The sequence below is a fragment of the Ursus maritimus genome, unplaced genomic scaffold, assembly GCF_017311325.1.
Source record: "Ursus maritimus isolate PB19 unplaced genomic scaffold, ASM1731132v1 scaffold_19, whole genome shotgun sequence".
In the NCBI taxonomy this organism is placed as follows: Eukaryota; Metazoa; Chordata; class Mammalia; order Carnivora; family Ursidae; genus Ursus; species Ursus maritimus.
The window spans coordinates 42419425-42437698 of NW_024424341.1; the positions used below are offsets into that span (position 1 = coordinate 42419425).

Below are 18274 nucleotides of genomic sequence, written 5' to 3' on the forward strand. Positions count from 1 at the left end.
CACATGATCTTTCTTTGTTTTTTTCACTATCTTATCTGCCAAAATTCATTTTTAAAAAGCAGGTAAAAGATAACCAACATTCTATCAAAGAAGACAAACATCTGGCAAATAAACAAATGAAAAAATGCTAAACATCAGGGAAACGCACCTAAAACCACAGCTGAGATAAAATTGCTAAATATTCATTAAAAGGGTCAAAATTTTAAAAGATTAACTGTATCTACTACTGGCAAGGATATGGAAGAAGTGGAACTCTTATACACTGCTAGTAGAAAGAACCATTTTAGATCACAGCTTGACATTTCTTAAAAAGTTAATACATTCACTCAGCCTGTGATTCCAGCATCGTTCCCGTAAGTATTAACACAAGAGAAATGAAACATAGCCACAAAAAGAATTGTATTAAAATGTCTGTAGTAATCTTATTTTAACAACCAATATTGGAAAGCAGTCAATATCCATAAACAGATGAATGAATATACAAATAGTTGGGGGCACCTGGGTGGCTCAGTCGTTCAGCATCTGCCTTCGGCTCAGGGCGTGATCCCGGCGTTCTGGGATAGAGCCCTGCATCAGGCCCCTCCACTGGGAGCCTGCTTCTTCCTCTCCTTCTCCCCCTGCTTGTGTTCCCTCTCTCGCTGGCTGTCTCTCTCTCCGTCAAATAAATAAATAAAATCTTAAAGAAAAAAAAAACAAATAGTGGTAATTCATAGAAAATCATACTTCTCAGCGATATAAAAATAATGAACTATTCATGTAAGTTTCATTGCCAAATCTGAAAATAAACATTCTGCAGAGGGCACCCATGGGAGAAAAAAAAAAGGGTAAACTATTATTTTAATCATATAAAATTCTAGGCAATGCAAACTAATCTGTTATAAAGGAAAGTAGATCAATGGTTGCCTGAAGGACAGAGAGAGACATCATTAAGGTGCTGAACATAAATATGGGAGTGATAGATAGGTCCATTTTCATGATTGTGATGAGTTTCCTGGGTTAAATGAATTTCAACTTATTGAGCTGTAAAGTTTAAATATGTACGGTTTATTGCATGTCATCTATGCCTTATCACAGCTTTAGAAACATGGTTCGAAATAAAATCTGGATTTCCTACTGGTTTGTAAAATCCCCCTATACTGACTCCACCATCTCTCCTCATGCCCCAGGAGGGGATGCCTAGCCTCAGTGATACAAATACAGGTAAACAACGAAAGCCATTTCCACTTGATTCAAAAGGAACGCAGGCTGCAGGACAAAGGCCACAATCACAGACCAAGACATCTGCTTCTTCTCCACATCGCCTTGAGACAGAGCGCCCAAAAAGCAACAAGTCATAAAAACTTTACCTTTTTTCTTCTGACAGGCCAGCAGCTACAGAAGATACACCCTTCTGGAAATCCTGACAACTTCTGTGCCTGCTCATCCTTCACAGCCATAGTGACTAAACCTTGTGGACACCCTTTTAAAAGAGGCCCATCCCAACCAGTTTGTTGTAGTGTCCTCACTCCCTATAAATCCAGTGGGTTTTTTTTGTTTGTTTGTTTTTAACAATTATGATTCCCCCTGTGATCTTTCAACCAGTGGCACCACCCTAAAGAATTCTGGACACCAGAGCACATGGCCCCTTTGCAGGACCCGAGGAACAGATTTCCCTTACCAGTGCTGAGCACAATGCAACATCCCCTGTGAATAAGAGAACAATTCTCACAAACACCAGAGGTTGTCACAACTGTCTCCTCCTCAGGTTGACCTCTGAACCTACAAAATACCATCCAAGCTACAAATAAGGACCATAAAGCCCTGCAGTCTTTCCTGGGAGGCTGTGGGCAGCAATGCAAACTAGGCCAAAATGAGAGAGCTATATACAGTCTGCCATAATATTGTCCTACCTGAGGCACACAAAGTTTGGTTCCAACAAAAGCTAGTCATACCTTCACGCTACAAGAACTCAGTTGTTCTCAGCAGAACAACTCAAATAGTTGTTTTTAAACTGCCAGGTACACAGTGAATAGAACCCCCAAGATTAAAGGTTGCCTTAAATAAGGCCTTCATTATCACACAAACCAGAACAATGGAAGGCAAGCTGTTCCCAGGTTTGTGATTTGGAGGCTGGAAAATTCCATCACAAGAGTCATGTGAGACTAGTAACACCCCTGAAAAAGGAAGTCTATGTTTTCATATCATGAGCACTGACCTCTGGGCCCAAAAAGGGTTAGGTCCATGGCCTAACTCATCAGAGAGAAAGAAATGAGAAAAGAATGGTCAGGCTTTTTCACACATCCTTTCACAAATAGGAGAACAGGGAAGTTTTACTTCCCTAAATACAACGTAGTCAGTGAATGAGACACACCCGGGGCACCTTCCAAGGGGTAGAAGTAGAAAAGCATATGCAACAGAACGGAGGAACATAAATCTGGCAATGGCCCGGGCGTTTTAAAAATATACCTCTCTGGGCGCCTGGGTGGCTCAATTGGCTAAGTGACTGCCTTCGGCTCAGGTCATGATCCCAGGGTCCTGGAACTGAGCCCTCCGTGGGGCTCTCTGCTCTGCAGGGAGCCTGCTTCTCCTTCTCCCTCTGCCTGCCACTCCCCCTGCTTGTGCTCTCTCTGTCAAATAAATAAATAAAATCTTTTTTAAAAATACATATATTATTTATATATATGTATTATATATACACACCTCTCAGATACCTCAAATTTAGTGGCTGTTCTGATGTAGGAGATTAAATTCAGGTAGATAGCACCCTTATAAGGGATCACCTGCTGTGTTAGAAGGACTACAGAACTAGCACACTCCCCACACATCGATGTTAATTCCCTAAATTTCCTATGTGAATTTTCTGATATTCAGTGAGCCAGGTCCTCCACCTGAGCAGTCATTCATAAGGCCTTAATCCAGTGTGAACTTTCCAACACTGCAGGAGCAACAGAGCGTCATTTAAAGGGTTTCCCACATTCCCCATACTCAAAAGGCCTTGATTCAGTGTGAAACCTCAGGCAATGAAAGAGATCTGTAAGTAAACAAGTTCCCACATTCCCTGCATACATACGGCCTTTCCCCAGCGTGAACTGTGTGGTGCTGAATGAGGATGGCCTTGTTGCTAAATAATTTACCACATTCCACACACTCATTAAGGCCCTTTTCCAGTGTGAACTCTCCAGTGGTGATTGAGGCGGTACCTTTTGCTAAAAGACCTCCCACACGCACTATATATGTAACATCTTGTTCTAGAGAGGTCTCTCTCGTGTTGTATAAATGTGTACTTGTTCTCACAAGTTTTCATGCATCCTCCCCATTTATAATACATTTTTATATTATGTAAGGCCACTACACGCTTGGTACTGCTCGCGGACTTACTTGGAGAGATCCTGAGCTGATCAAGAAGTCCTTCAAAACCTCCCTGCAGGTAAAGGGCTTCCTTGACACACAGAACCTGCAGCTCTTCACAAACGAGGCTCTGCTTCTGAAGTGTTTCTCTCCAATGTACTGCTTCTGGGGCTATGGAAGGTTTGCAGTAAAACATAATCATTTTCCACATGCCCCACAGGTGTATGGTTTCTGCCTGGTATGCATTCCCTGGTGCAGCCAAGTGCAAAATCTCTCTCAAGACTAGGCTACATACCTCACAGGAGTGGGCCTTCTGGGCAGACGCACCTGTCTAGGAGTCCTGTCTAGGAGTCCTGACCTGTGACACTCCTACGGAAATGCTCTGCTCCAAAGGTGCCTCCTCATTATCTACTCCACACCAATAACCTGAAAGAAATAAAATGCTGGAGGAGTCCATGTTGACACTGGCTGGAGGGGACCACCCATACACAAGACTGTGTGACAAACTCAGGACAAGTCCATGTGATTGTCTGCAGAACCAGAATTGGTTCAGGTTGAGGACAGAGTGCCTTGGTCCAGGGAAATAAAGAGCATAAAACGGGGAAAGTCTCAAATGGTGAAGGACACAACTACGATGTGTGACGTGTGGAGGACAGAAGGGTCTATAACCTGTTTTTCTGCAAATAACTTCCAGCCAGCTCGTTTCCTGGTGACACATGACCACTATGTGGAAGGGTATGTTCAGGACCAAGAAAATCCACCTGCAACAGAGTTGCTCGTGTTCAAGGATTATTTGAAGATATATGCGCACCTCATGATAAAATATGCAAAGGTCAATGCTGGGAAGCACTGCAGATGGAGCAGTGAGAAAAGCAGGTAAGACGTGGAGCCCAGAGAGGCAGGGACTGGTCCCGCGCAGGATGTAAAGGTAGAAGTGACATGTAGAGTTGACAAGTAGGCAAAGTGTCAAGACTGGTGAAGAAACAGCAGAAATGAGGTGTGTCCACTGGCACCAAAATAGTAACCAAACAGAAAAGATTTCTGCTACAATTTAAACACAGCCCTGATTTATGCCCTCCCCCAGGGGCCAATCCTCCCGATCGGGATCCTACTGAGCTCATATTGCTGTGGCTGGATGAACAGCCATCTGTGAACCACTTAAAGGCTCTCCAACCTACTCCCAAAATGAACAAATACATGTCACCTGCATGATGCAATTACTTAGGCGAAGACCTTACAGAACAGCGGACAGTACTGAGCCAGAACAACTCAGTACGTGATAGCCCATGGCGGTGGGGTGGGGGGAGACGGACACAGGATGGACCAATTACAGAAAACTAAAGAGGAGAGTCTTGCAAGAAAAGACCATGGCCCCCGTAACCGTACCCATGTCGGTGTTAGCAATTCCTGGCACAGGCAGTCATAAAGAAATGTCAGCTCGAGGAAAGAAGTAGCAACTGGTATTGTCAGGTGCCTTAGATCCAGACAAAGTCACCAGACCAGGGAGAGGGCAAGCAAAGGAATCAATTACAATGACCACTTGATGCCTGACTCTGTGTCGGGGCTGCTCAGGGAGAGGGCACACACCTCAGACTTACCAGCCACAGCACGTGCTTACGGAATTGGAGAAACAAGCAGTGTCCATGGTTCTGGTATGAGAAGGACGGACCAGCCTCTGGGGAAAAAGGAAAGAACAGAGAACATCTAAGGGTACAGTGAACAACCAGGGGCTGTGAGAGGCAAGTTTTACAAGACTAAGAGGTGGGGTAATAATCTGGTTTCCCAAAGGATGATGTGAAGGGCTTACGTGAATAACTCCATGGGCCAGTAGAGAACTGAAACCCATTTCAAAGGCATAAGCAGGAACTTCTCTGGTCATCTTGATGAAAAGGGAGACAAGGCTAGGAGACTATGCAAGAGTGGGGAGGAGAATGTGCACTCAGACCATGTCAGGCACTTTGAGTTTCAACAGATGTCAAGACAGCACATAATAATGGGCCTTAATTTTAGGCCATGAAATACAACTTAGCAGAAAACATCCAGAGTTGCTTGGCAAATTCAAACAGGACTCAATACTAACCCAGAGCTCCCATGGTTCCTGCTAGAGCTGAAAACACCTAATCCTTCTACGAAGACCTCCCTACCTGGCTCTTCCATGCCTGAGACCAAGCCAAACAGAACCACTTCTGGATCTCAGAAACCCATGGCCCTCTTCCATTTCTGTGCTGTACTTGCTGTCCCCTCAGCAATGACAACCTCTTCTGTCCACCTAACCCTCATTCAAAGCCCAGTCCATTTACCACACATCCATTCCTACTGATTCTCAAAGATGACCGTATTTGCCCCTAACCATACCCACCAGGCTGAATGAAACACCCCAGATCCCACCAAAGTCCTCTCAAATCATTGCAAACCCACAGAGATGTGAATAACCAAGAGCTTTGGCCTGAGTGCTATCTAGCCTCAATTACCCCTTGTCTCTGCATCTCTCTCACATCCATTCTTATCCTGGAAGCCTGGGCCACCTGCTAGACTAGTCTGTCTGATACACCCTAACTTTCAGGACACATACCTCCCTCACCAGCATTTATAAATTCCAATACCATCATTCAGGTACCCAACCGAGACCCAGTGCTCAGCCCTTACCCTCTACTTCCTGGCCTATGAACAGCTTCACACCAATTAACAAGAAGCTTAGACCTCCTAAATGTAATCACAGGTTACTTACTTAGGTCCACACAGTAAATGCCACATTTTGAATGTCTCCAATATGAACGGCTCTTTTGATTTCCCGACTTGGGTTTCCAGCTGCCAATCCGATGCCTCCACTCAGCGATCTCTGAAATACCTCAGAATCTAAACGTGGCCAAAACAAAGCTTCTGATATCCCCCAGTGAATATTATTCCTACTACCAACTTCCTCCTCTCAGTTGGACCTTCCACCCCTACAGCTGCAAAGATCAAACACCCTGAGATTATCCCTGATACCTCTGTTTCTCTCCCTCACCACCCATATTAGAAAATCTAGTTTCCCGTTTTTAAAACATGCATCCCAGGATGCCTGGGTGGCTCAGTTGGTGAAGCATCTGCCTTCAGCTCAGGTCATGATCCCAGTGTTCTGGGATCGAGTCACACACTGGGCTCCTTGCTCAGCGGAGAGCCTGCTTCTCCCTCTGCCTGCCACTCCCCCTGCTTGTGCACGCTCTCTGTCCCTCTCTCTGACAAATAAATAAATAAAATCTTTAAAAAACAAAAACAAAACAAAACAAAAAATACATGCATCCCATGGTTGCATCCAGAAATGCAACTACCCTAACCCACAGTCCTGGTCAATTAACCCTCACCTAGTCTATGTTAGTAGCCTCTGCCCTGATTTCCCTTGTCCCTCCCTCATTCCCATGGTCTGTTTCCCACTTTATAGTAAGGAGACTATTTCAACTTTTCGAACATTCTCTCTCTCCTGTGACCCAAACCTCCCATTACCTCCAGAATAGACACGCAATTTTTCAGGCAGTTATTCCTGTCCTGACACCTGTCCCCCTGCTCTTTGTTTATATCATAAAAGGAGATCTGTGGTTCCTGAACACCCCCAGCTTGGCTTTACTTTCATGTATTTGCAGATCCTGGTACCCGCTCCTGGGTTAACCCTAAACACTCATTTATGTTGGCTGACAGGAACGCGAACACCTTCATATAACCCCTGACATCGACTTAGGACTCTGAAAACAACACATAAGAATCCCAGGACACCACAATCCAGAGAACATCTGAGCGGATGTCAGGGCCAGTAAAGGACTAGGACACCTTCTACGTACCTGTGCTGGTTCCATAAGTACTTCTGCAGTCCTGGGACTCCGGGGGAAAAGGCAGGCTTTTAAAGAATGCGACCATGGGAGGTTGCTCATGTCTCTCTGTACCCTTCCCTGGCCCTGGAGCCAAGAGACCCTCAGTGGGTCTCAGTGCTCAGTGTTGCCTTTTACCAGCTATGTGACCCTGAACAAAGACTCAACCTCCCAGTGCCTCAGTGCACTGATCTCCCTCTCCCAATCTGCTCTTCTTTAGAACTCCTTGGGGAAGTCTTGAAACCCTAATGAAGATCGTGTCCCTCCTTGGGCCCAAAGTCCCCCCGGCGTCTAGAGTCCTCACCTGAAGGTACCACACCTCACCTTGGCTAACCAGTCCGGGCGTGACTCCACCTCACGCTCTCTGTCGCCTGAGGGCAGAATCCTCCTGTCTCAGGCCCGCTCCAGCCTCTGCCCCAGCCGGCCCCTCAGCCCGGAGCCCGCTCCCGCAGCCAGCACGCCGGCGCTCACACACGGGCCCCCGCCCGCCGGCGCCTCCCTATCCCGGACACCGGGGCCTGGGCCGCAGGGACGCGAGCAGGCGCCCCGCCTCGGGCCTTTCGGGTCTGCGTGGGGGGACGGCGGGGAGGGCGGGGGACGAGTGTTTATCTGAGCCGGGTCCCTTGGCGCGGCCGCCGCCATCGGATTCGGTGCGCGGAGCGGACACCCGGGCCGGCGGCTCCTGTCCCGTCCCCCGCGCGGGGCAGCCCGGGCGGCGTCGCCAGCCGCGGACCCAAATCTCTGCAGTGAGGACGACTCTTCACGCTTACTCCGCTCTGTCACATATGCCTCAGCTCTGCGGAAAGGATCCCCCAGAACTGCAAAACACGCCGGCCCAGAGCAGGAGGCCGGAAGTCCCGCCCCAGCGCGATGCGCACGCACATAGGTGCCTCGTCCTGAGGCGTCTTCGGCTCCTCTGAACGCACGATCTTCTGGGTAATGTAGTCCTAGAGCTCTGGAGGTGGCCGGAAAGGGGGTTCTCCACACTTGATAAACCAGAGTGCGGAGCATTGGCTACGCGGTACTAGGAAGGAAGCTGGAAAATGGTACTCCTACCTCAAGGGAGGAAGAGGTTTTGCCCATGTCAAAGAGGGAGAAAAGACATTGTTTCAGACTCCATAAAATCAACCTACTCCAAGAGGATAAAAATCTTATTTGAGATGCTCCCAGATCGACTTAACATAAATGGCCTAATCATCCCATAATCAGTCATAAAATAAGTCCTTGAATCGTTGGAAACGTTATGTAATTGCTCTTCAAGTGCCGTGGCCTCAAGCGCTACTCAGTGTTTCATTACGTTTGGTCAGGAAGAATAGAAAAGATTCCAGAGGGCCATGAGTGGGAACAAAGAAGAGGAATGTTAGACTGCCCTGATGCTCGCGGACAGGTAGGAGCTCTGCATCTGAATCCCACAGAAAATTTCCCCCTTGCCTATATCATCGGAGATTGTGTCCTACACACTAAAAAACACTTTTTATCCACATTTTTTACTCCATATACTAAGATATACTCAATTTCTTTTAGCAATCTGAGAAGCAGCTCAATCTGAGAACAACTTAACTAATGCTATCTTTTTTTGTTTGTTAATAGACTATTTTTTATAGCGTTTTAGGATCACAGCAAATGAGCAAAAGGTACAGAGATTTCCCCAACATCTCTGATGTCCCCCCATTCAATGCTCCCCCATTACCAGATTACCTCCACCAGAGTGGTAATTTGTTATAATTTATGAATCTTCACTGACATATCATTATCATCCAAAGCCCATAGTTGTATAAGAATTCATTCATGGTGTTGTACCGTATATGGATTTGGACAAATGTATAATGACAAGTATTCACCATTATAATAACATATAGAGAAGTTTCGCTGATCTAAAAATCCTCTGTGCTCCACCTGTTCATCCCTCCCTGTAGTACAAGGGCCTGACAATAAGCTTTTGATTTCCAAGACATCAATTTCAAAGACATCCATCTGGAAAAAAGCATATTGCCAGCTATGTAACACAGCTACTAGTAAAATGACTAGTGTAAAGCCCCAGGTAGCCTAAATAACCAAGTGACCCTGTTTTTCCCTTTGTGCCCCAATTCCCACTCTTATATTTTCAATTCTCCAATAGAGAGGGAACCTGTGAAACCCTAGGCAGCCCACTCATGACCATAATCAAAGCAGAGCCCCGGGTTCACACTCCCTCCCTCCCTCCCTCTAGTGGTGACCTCCTTGTGTGGTCCTTGGATGCGCCTTGTATCCTTCACTACCTGTGAGTGATGAACCTTGGTTTTTCAAAGTTCTTGATGGTTTTCCCTGAGGTGTGTCCTGCAATCATAATAAAAATCATGAGGGACATCCAGCCCCAACATTAGCTCCAGGGAAATATCTATGAAGGCTCGCCACAAGTAGTACTGAACCCCAGGCATTCTTAGCTCGTTGCATCATTATTGATAGGCTGAGACCAACCCAAAAACCTCTCTTACCCTAACTATTGCTATTCTGTAAAGGTCAAGGTAGAAAGGGAGCATCTGGGGCGCCTGGGTGGCACAGCGGTTAAGCCTCTGCCTTCAGCTCAGGGCGTGATCCCGGCATTCTGGGATCGAGCCCCACATCAGGCTCTTCCGCTATGAGCCTGCTTCTTCCTCTCCCACTCCCCCTGCTTGTGTTCCCTCTCGCTGGCTGTCTCTATCTCTGTCAAATAAATAAATAAAATCTTTAAAAAAAAAAAAAAAGAAAGGGAGCATCTGAACTCTGAGATGAGGCATCTGAAGCCCATGATCGCCTCTCTTTGCTGCAAAGTGATTACCAGAAATACAGAAATGCTCTGCTCAAAAGGTGCCTCCTCATTTTCTGCTATGGGGTCCATCATGTCCCTCAGAGGGGAATTTCATAGTTGGTTGATACTTGTTATGTTCAATAAACATTCTAGGTGAGAGTCTTACTGCCACATTTGAATAACAAGGTTTGAGAAATACGACCTAGATGTCATTTAGGTTCTCATTTCTTTTAGTCAGGTCTAATAAAAGGTTTCAAGTCTTCGAGCAATTATCACTTTGCCCAGAACAGGGAGGCAGTTGTGTGTGTGTTGGGGGGGGGGGGTATGTGTGAGCGCCGGTGTGCTAGCTGCTGGCGTTCAGGAGCGGGTTCCAGGCTGAAGGGCCAGGGGGTGCCGATGCATGGAGGGGGTCTGAGGTGGGAGGGTTTGGGAATCTGGGGTCCACATTCAGCCTGCAGGGAACAGAGCTCTGTGGCTGAATTAAGTCTGGAATAGTAGACGAAGGAGTGACACAATCTATGTTTATGTTTTAAAAGTTTCTTCAGAGGGGGGCGCCTGGGTGGCTCAGTCATTAAGCGTCTGCCTTCGGCTCAGGGCGTGATCCCGGCGTTCTGGGATTGAGCCCCGCATCAGTCTCCTCCGCTGGGAGCCTGCTTCTTCCTCTCCCACTCCCCCTGCTTGTGCTCCCTATCTCGCTGGCTGTCTCTCTCTCTCTCTGTCAAATAAATAAATAAAATCTTAAAAAAAAAAAAGTTTCTTCAGAGGAAACTTCAAAAGAAGAACAGACTAGAGAGGAATGATCAGAACATAGAGGCGAGGCCCAGGGCATTTGCATCTTTTCTCAAAGTCATACAACATCATTGCTAAGAGGTGACACTGAACACTGAGGCACAGAAGATTGAAGCTAGCCTGAAGTCACCTTATCCCAGGGCCAGGCAAGAGTACAGTGAGGCATGAGCCCATCAAACCCTCCCTCTGACACATTCCTCCAAGACTTGCCTCTTCCCACAGGTTCCCATGACTGTAGATGCACTAATGGAGCCTACACAGGTAAGTGGTGGGTGTTCCAGTCCCTCACTGGCCCCAAAGCCACCATTGTGTTCTGTCAGTTGTGGTTTCCCAAGAGTCTTAAGTGCCATTCCCCCAGTCCTAGGGTTGGGAACTGGAAAAACTCAACCCCAGGGTCCTAAGTCGTTACCACAGGTTATATGGGCTTCTGGTAATCAGCGTAAACAGGCATGGGAAATTATCGCAGAAATTGGCTCGAGGATGTGTAAAATGCTTTTAAGTACAACTGAGTGTTCAGAAACCACAAGTCTCTCTTCAAGTGGAAAATAATAGGTCAGGAGTCAGACTGGAACACCTGGATGACACTCGGGTGTTTATTCTGGAGATAAAAGGAAGCGGTTACCAAGGTCTCAGCAGGCTACATCTGGCTGTAGAATGGAGAACAGACCACAGGGTTGAGGGAGGAGGAAGCAAGATGGCAGTCGAGGCTACTGCTCTAGTTCAGGTGAGGGTTAATTGAACAGAGTCATGGTTTAAGAGATGTGGTTGGAATGTGGATGCATGTCCTAGTAAGAGGTAACTAGATTTTCTAATGTGGAAAGTGGAGTGAGGGATGAACCCAGGATTTCCGCAGCAGCTCTAGAGATGGAGGTTATTAGGTTATCTCTGCCCCGCCGTCACCCCACCCAGACCCGAAAGGCCTGAGCACGTCACGTCCATGCAGTCCAGGGAGGCGCTGGTGGGCGGGGGCCCGTGTGTGAGCGCCGGCGTGCTGGCTGCGGGAGCGGGCTTGGGGCTAAGGGGTCAGCTGGGGCAGAGGCTGGAGGGGGGTCCTGAGACAGTAGGATTCTGCCCTCAGATGACAGAGAGTGTGAGGCGGAGTCACGCCTGGAATGACCGGCGGAGGTGCGGTACCTTGGTTCCTAGAGCCCTGGGACCAATGGGAAGATCGTGAACAGGAAGATACAAGTCCAGCCTTTCCAAGCTGCTGAGAGGGAGAACACTGGTCCATAACCCCGCTGACATGTTCTCAGGGTTGTGGTTTCCTATTAGTCTAAATTCCATTTTCCCAGTCCTTGAGTTTGGAGAACATGGAGAAACCCAAAACCCAGGGTGTGAAGTGCACGTCGGGTTTTGTATGTATCATCTCTTGCAACCAGTGTAAACAGGTGTGGAGGGTTCTATCAGGAACTGGTACCAAGATATATAAAAGCTCTGGTAAAACTGAGTTGGGGGTGGTCAGGAAACCACCAGCCTGTCTTTTGTGTGTGAACAAAAAGCAGGTGCACACAACTAATGAATCATCGAGCCTTACATCGGAAACCGGGGATGTACTGTATGGTGACTAACATAATATAATAAAAAAATCATTAAAAAAAAAAAAAAGCAGCTGCGAAGAAGTCACAACTGGAATGGCTACCAGAGAAGCTGTGTGTCTATTCTGGAAGTCATAAGAGATACAGGTCAGAGGATGGATACGATATGTCTGGAATATTCAGTGCTCTAAGACTAGGGACATACTTATGAATTATACTTAGAACAAATGAACAACTCAAAGTTAACATTTCTATAGCTGAGAATCTTTTTAAAATCATATGAAATATTAACAAGATAATTATGTAAATGCAATAAAAGTAAAAAAAAATTCATGGTAATCCTGTATGAAGCTTTCTCCTACTTAAACATTTAGAGAAAATATCTAAATGAAATAAAAATTTGAAAAACAAATTAATGCCAACAAATGTGACAAGAATTGAAAGAAATCCAAAAACGTATCAGGAATTGTGAAAAGCAGACCTAAATAAAAATAGATACAAGACATTTTATACAGAAAGATTAGATATTATAAATACAGCTACTACAAAAAAGACAATTCGTGTATTTCAAACAAAAATGCTAATATTCCTGAGGTTATTAATTCAAATTCAGAGCCCAAAAATAAACCCACACTTATCAATCTATGACAAAGGAGGCCGTGGGGAAAAAGTCTCTTCAATCAATGGGATTGGAAGAAGTGGACAGCTACATGGCAAAAAAATGAAACTGAAACACTTTCTTATACCATTCAGAAACAATAAACTGAAAATGGATTAAATACCTAAATATAAGACCTGAAACCATGAAATTCAAAGGAAAACAGGCAGTAATGGCATGGATATCAATCTTAGCAATATTTTTCTGAATCTGTCTCCTCAGACAAGGGAAAAATAAACAAATGGGACTAAATCAAACTAAAAACCTTTTGCATGGCAAAGCAAGCCATCAACAAAACAAAAAGGCAAAGATACTTGCTAATGATGTATCCAATTAGGGATTAATATCCAACATATATAAAGAACTCACACACCTCAGCACCAAAAACCTGTAAACAATCCAGTTAAAACTTGGCAGAAGGGGCGCCTGGGTGGCACAGCGGTTAAGCGTCTGCCTTCGGCTCAGGGCGTGATCCCAGCGTTATGGGATCGAGCCCCACATCAGGCTCCTCTGCTATGAGCCTGCTTCTTCCTCTCCCACTCCCCCTGCTTGTGTTCCCTCTCTCGCTGGCTGTCTCTATCTCTGTCGAATAAATAAAATCTTAAAAAAAAAAAAAAAAAAAACTTGGCAGAAGACCTGAATGGACATTTTTCCACAGAGGACATACAGATATCCAATAGACACATCAAAGAATGCTCAATATGACTAATCATCAAGGAAATGCAAATCAAAACCAGAATGAGATATCACCAGTAAGAACAGCTAGGATCAAAAAGACAAGAAATAGGGGCACCTGGGTGTCTCAGTCGGTTAGGCAGCTGCCTTCAGCTCAGGTCATGATCCCGGGTCCTGGGATCGAGCCCTACGTTGGGATCCCTGCTCAGTGGAGAGCCTCCTTCTCCCTCTCCCTCTGCCTGCTGCTCCCCCTACTTGTGCTGTCAAATAAATAAATAAAATCTTTAAAATAAAATTATTTTTAAAAAGACAAGAAATAAGTGTTGACAAGGATATGGAGAAAAGGGAACCCTCATTCACTGTTAGTGGGAATGGAAATTGGTGAAGCTACTCTGGAAAGCAATGCTGTTGAAGTTCCTCAAAAAACTAAAAATAGACTGATACACTCCAATAGCTACAACTCTGCATATTTACCTGAAAAAAACAAAACACTAATTCAAAAAGATATATGCACCCCTTTATTTATTGCATTATTTACAACAGACAAGATATGGAACCAAAGTGTCCATCGATAGATGAATGGATAAAGATGTGATACATATACACAATGCACTATTACTCAGCCATTAAAAAAAAAAAAAAAGAAAATCTTTCCATTCATGACAACATGGATGGACCTAGAGGGCATTATGCTAAGTCAAATACGTCAGACGGAGAAAGATACTGTATGACTTCACGTACATGTGGAATCTAAAAAACAAAACAAAGAGAAATTGACTCATAGAAAACTAGTGATTGCCAGGGAGGAAGGGGTAGGGAATGGGCAAAATAGGTGAAGGGGATTAATTAGTACAAACTTCCCATTATAAAATAAGGAAGTCACAGAGATGAAAAGTACAGAATAGGGAATAGAGTCAATAATATTTTAATGACTTTGGTGACAGGTTGTAACTACACATGTGAGCATTTCATGATGTATGTGTCAAATCACTATGTTGTACACCTGAAATATATTACATGTCAACTATACCTCAATTAAAAATTTTTTTAAAAAGAAGAAATGTTTTCTAAAGTGTAATAAATGTAAGTTTATTGAGAAATCTTAGATTTATATCTAACAACTTATTCTGGAAAGGAAGCCAGAATGGGTTAGTGGTACAGAGTAGACAGCCTGGGAATACCCCTGACAAGTGTATATTGGTAAACTTTTATAAACATATATGTATTAAATTTGATTATCAACTTGTAGAGAAAATAGATAATGGAATAAAATATTAAGATGGATTCCAAATGAAAAAGAAAAAAAATCTCAATTTATATCTCAGGTCAAACAGAAAATTAACTGCATCAAGCCTAACATGAAAACAAAAGCTGGGGTGCCTGGGTGGCTCAGTCGTTAAGCATCTGCCTTCAGCTCAGGGCATGATCCGAGTCCTGGGATTGAGCCCCACATCAGGCTCCTCCGCTGGGAGCCTGCTTCTTCCTCTCCCACTCCCCCTGCTTGTGTTCTTCTCTCTCTGTGTCAAATAAAAAAATAAAATCTTAAAAAAGAAGAAGAAGAAGAAGAAGAAGAAGAAGAAGAAGACGAAGACGAAGAAGAAGAAGAAAAGAAAAGAAAACAAAAAGCCTAAGATTATTTAAAAGAAAAAAAAAGATTTTTCTTCTTCCAAGATCAGACAAGCTCGGGCAAGTTCAGGGTGGTATGGCCATAGACAAAAGATAAATATATATTTTTTAACAAACCTACACTTGAAATGTGCAAGTCATTACAAAACAAGACCCCAATTTAAAACCACAAAATATGCTTTTCACTTTTTTAAAATAAAAATATATGCAAAATACAAAGACAACTAAAAAATTTAATCACAAAAATAACATATAATGTAAAAAAGAACTATAATATTTTCAGTACCCATACAAGCCATAAAATATTAGGAAAAGTTTTAAAACAGACAATTTTTGTGAAAATTATCCAGTATATGGAGATACACACACACAACTATACAATAAATTATGAAAATTTCATCTTGATTTCAAAATTTACATTTAACACATTTAAAACTAAAGTGGACTGAAATTTTTTAATGTGTCAAAAACATTCTAATTGTAGAAAATTTATATAGCTATATATTTATTACTTTATCATTTCTACTTTATATCAGCAACATTTCACTGAATTTAAATGTACTTGGAAGCTTTCCAGTGCACTCTAACAAAATTCATTAAAATGTTGTTTTTCCAAGTGGTCATCTGTTGTGTACATATTAAACAGTTCAAGTTTTAAATAAGTAAAACTTGCATTGAATTTTTAGGAAAGAAAAAAAATGACTCTTAATGAACCAAAACATAGCTATGTGAAAAGAATCTCTGGTGTGTGGAATAACATACTTTAATAGTATTGGTCATTTTGCATTTAAGCATCATAAGTCAAATCTGTCTAAAGAGGGCCTGAAGAGAATTAATCTGGCAGTTAGAGCAAGTAGAGGTCCATAAGAAGAGCTCTCTCAGTACATATGAAAAAGAATCAGGGCACCTGGGTGGCTCAGTCGGCTAAGCATCATGTCATTCTGATCATCATCTCAGGAACCTGGAATCAATCCCTGCATGGGACTCTCTGCTCAGCAGGGAGTCTGCTTGTCCCTCTCCTCCTCCCCCCACTGGGGCACTCTCTCTCAATTAAAAAAAAAAAAGAAAGAAAATGAATCAAAGTATTTCTGAAATAATCCACCAATTGGTGAACATGCTCTTGGTCTTAGTGATTCAGAAGAGAAAATAAGCTAGGTCAAACATACATGGATTGGACAAAATTCCACAGTAAATATATTGATTTATGTGGCACTCTATAGAATGAGCAAAACTAGGATATTATTAATGCAATATAAATGCCAATAATAGAGAGCTAAGCACAGGAAGAACTGTGAAAAAGTTATAGAAATATTTATATTAAAAACTTGATAGAAAAACATTATATACAAGCTCAAAATCCCATGGAATTCTGTCATGTAAGTGCTCAGTGTTCTGTTACTTTTATTGATGCTCCCAGGGGCCAAGGTAAACACCATCATCACTTCTATGTCATAGTCAGCAAACTGAGGTTCAAGGGGCTCTGGGGAGTTGCCCAGATATTCCCAGGAATCCACACTGAGAACTCAGTACAGTGCAGACCCTCCTCCCTGCAGGTGGGTTTTGGGGACTGACCTAGTTCAGGGGCTCCTGAGAAGCTCGATTCCTGACACACCTAGGGGCACAGTGGTCTGGTGGAAACAGGGAGAGCTAGAGGTGCCTGGCTCTAGGTTGTTCCCCATAGGTAGAGCTATACAGGAATTGACAGCTCAACTCTTCACAATTTCCAATGGACCAGGCGATAGGGCAGTTCCTAATCCCCATTTTACATAGGATGAAACTGAGGCCCTGGATGGGGGCATTTGCCTGTGGGTCCTTACAATGGCCAGGAACCCAGGAATTAAACTTAGGGACCCTGGACCAGGGCTTGGTTAGTCTAATTATGACCTCCACATCACCCCCCAGCCAGGCTTTGGGACTCGAAGCCCAGCCTGTACTAATGCAACCTTGTCCCCCATCTGCTCCAACCCACCAACCCCAATGGCGATAAGGCAGGAAAATGCGTAACCACTGCAAAGCAAGGCTTTATCAGATTCTTCAATGACTGCACTTAAGGAGAATGTGATGGAAAGGGGCACCTGGGTGGCTCAGTTGGTTGAGTGTCTGCCTTTGGCTTGGGTCATGATCCCAGGATCCTGGGATTGAGCCTCAAGACTCCTTGCTCAGCTGGGAGTCTGCTTCTCCCTCTCCCTCTGCCACCCTCATCCCCCACTAGCTCTCGGTCTCTCCAAATAAATAAATAAATAAATAAATAAATAAATAAATAAAAATATTTTAAAAAAGAATGTGATGGGGCATGTGGGTGGCTCAGTCAGTTAAGCGGCTGCCTTTGGCTCAGGTCATGAACCTGGGGTCCTGGGACGGAGCCCCATATTGGGCATCCTGCTCAGCAGGGAGTCTGCTTCTCTTTCTCTGTCTCCCTCGGCCCCTCCCCACTGCTCATTCACTCTCTCGAATAAATAAATAAAATCTTTAAAAAAAAATTTAAAAAGAATGTGATGGAGAACATGTTAATAATGCAGAAAAAATTTAAAAGGGTACAGCTATTCATTTCATTGTGAATAGCGTATGCATGGGAACACACACTTGTTTCACTGTCCTGTTACAGGAAAATAGCCAAAGCTCAAAGAATAAGAAAAAGATATGAACAGGCATTTTACCAGAGATGTAGATAGCAAATGAGCATTGGAAAAAATGCGCATCATGAATCCTTACAGAAATGCAATTAAAATGAGAGAACACTAGGGGCGCCTGGATGGCACAGCGGTTAAGCGTCTGCCTTCGGCTCAGGGCGTGATCCCGGCGTTATGGGATCGAGCCCCACATCAGGCTCCTCCACTATGAGCCTGCTTCTTCCTCTCCCACTCCCCCTGCTTGTGTTCCCTCTCTCCCTGGCTGTCTGTCTCTCTGTCACATAAATAAATAAAATCTTTAAAAAAAAAAATGAGAGAACACTAAAAACTTATTAAAAGGGCTAAAATTAAAATGATTGCCCAAACCAAGTACTCAGAATGTGGACAAAATGGAACTCTCATACACTGCTGGGAAGATGCAAAAG

At 44.0% G+C, this 18274-nt stretch overlaps 1 long non-coding RNA gene across 11 annotated transcripts; it reads right to left on the bottom strand.

Annotated features, from left to right (window-relative positions):
* Window positions 1–628: 628 nt before the first annotated feature.
* LOC103677244 lies at window positions 629–7717 on the bottom strand. 11 transcript variants are annotated; one of them, XR_005835705.1, is made up of 7 exons: window positions 7494–7717; window positions 7143–7179; window positions 6056–6183; window positions 4926–5236; window positions 3623–4088; window positions 3358–3498; window positions 2609–2628 (listed from the first exon to the last, which is right to left on the bottom strand). It is a non-coding gene; the product is annotated as an uncharacterized LOC103677244 (long non-coding RNA). The 11 variants fall into 11 exon arrangements; XR_005835708.1 differs by lacking the exon at window positions 7143–7179 and having other exon boundaries at window positions 6056–6166; window positions 7494–7713; XR_005835706.1 differs by lacking the exon at window positions 7143–7179 and having other exon boundaries at window positions 7494–7713.
* Between the last annotated feature and the right edge of the window lie 10557 nt (window positions 7718–18274).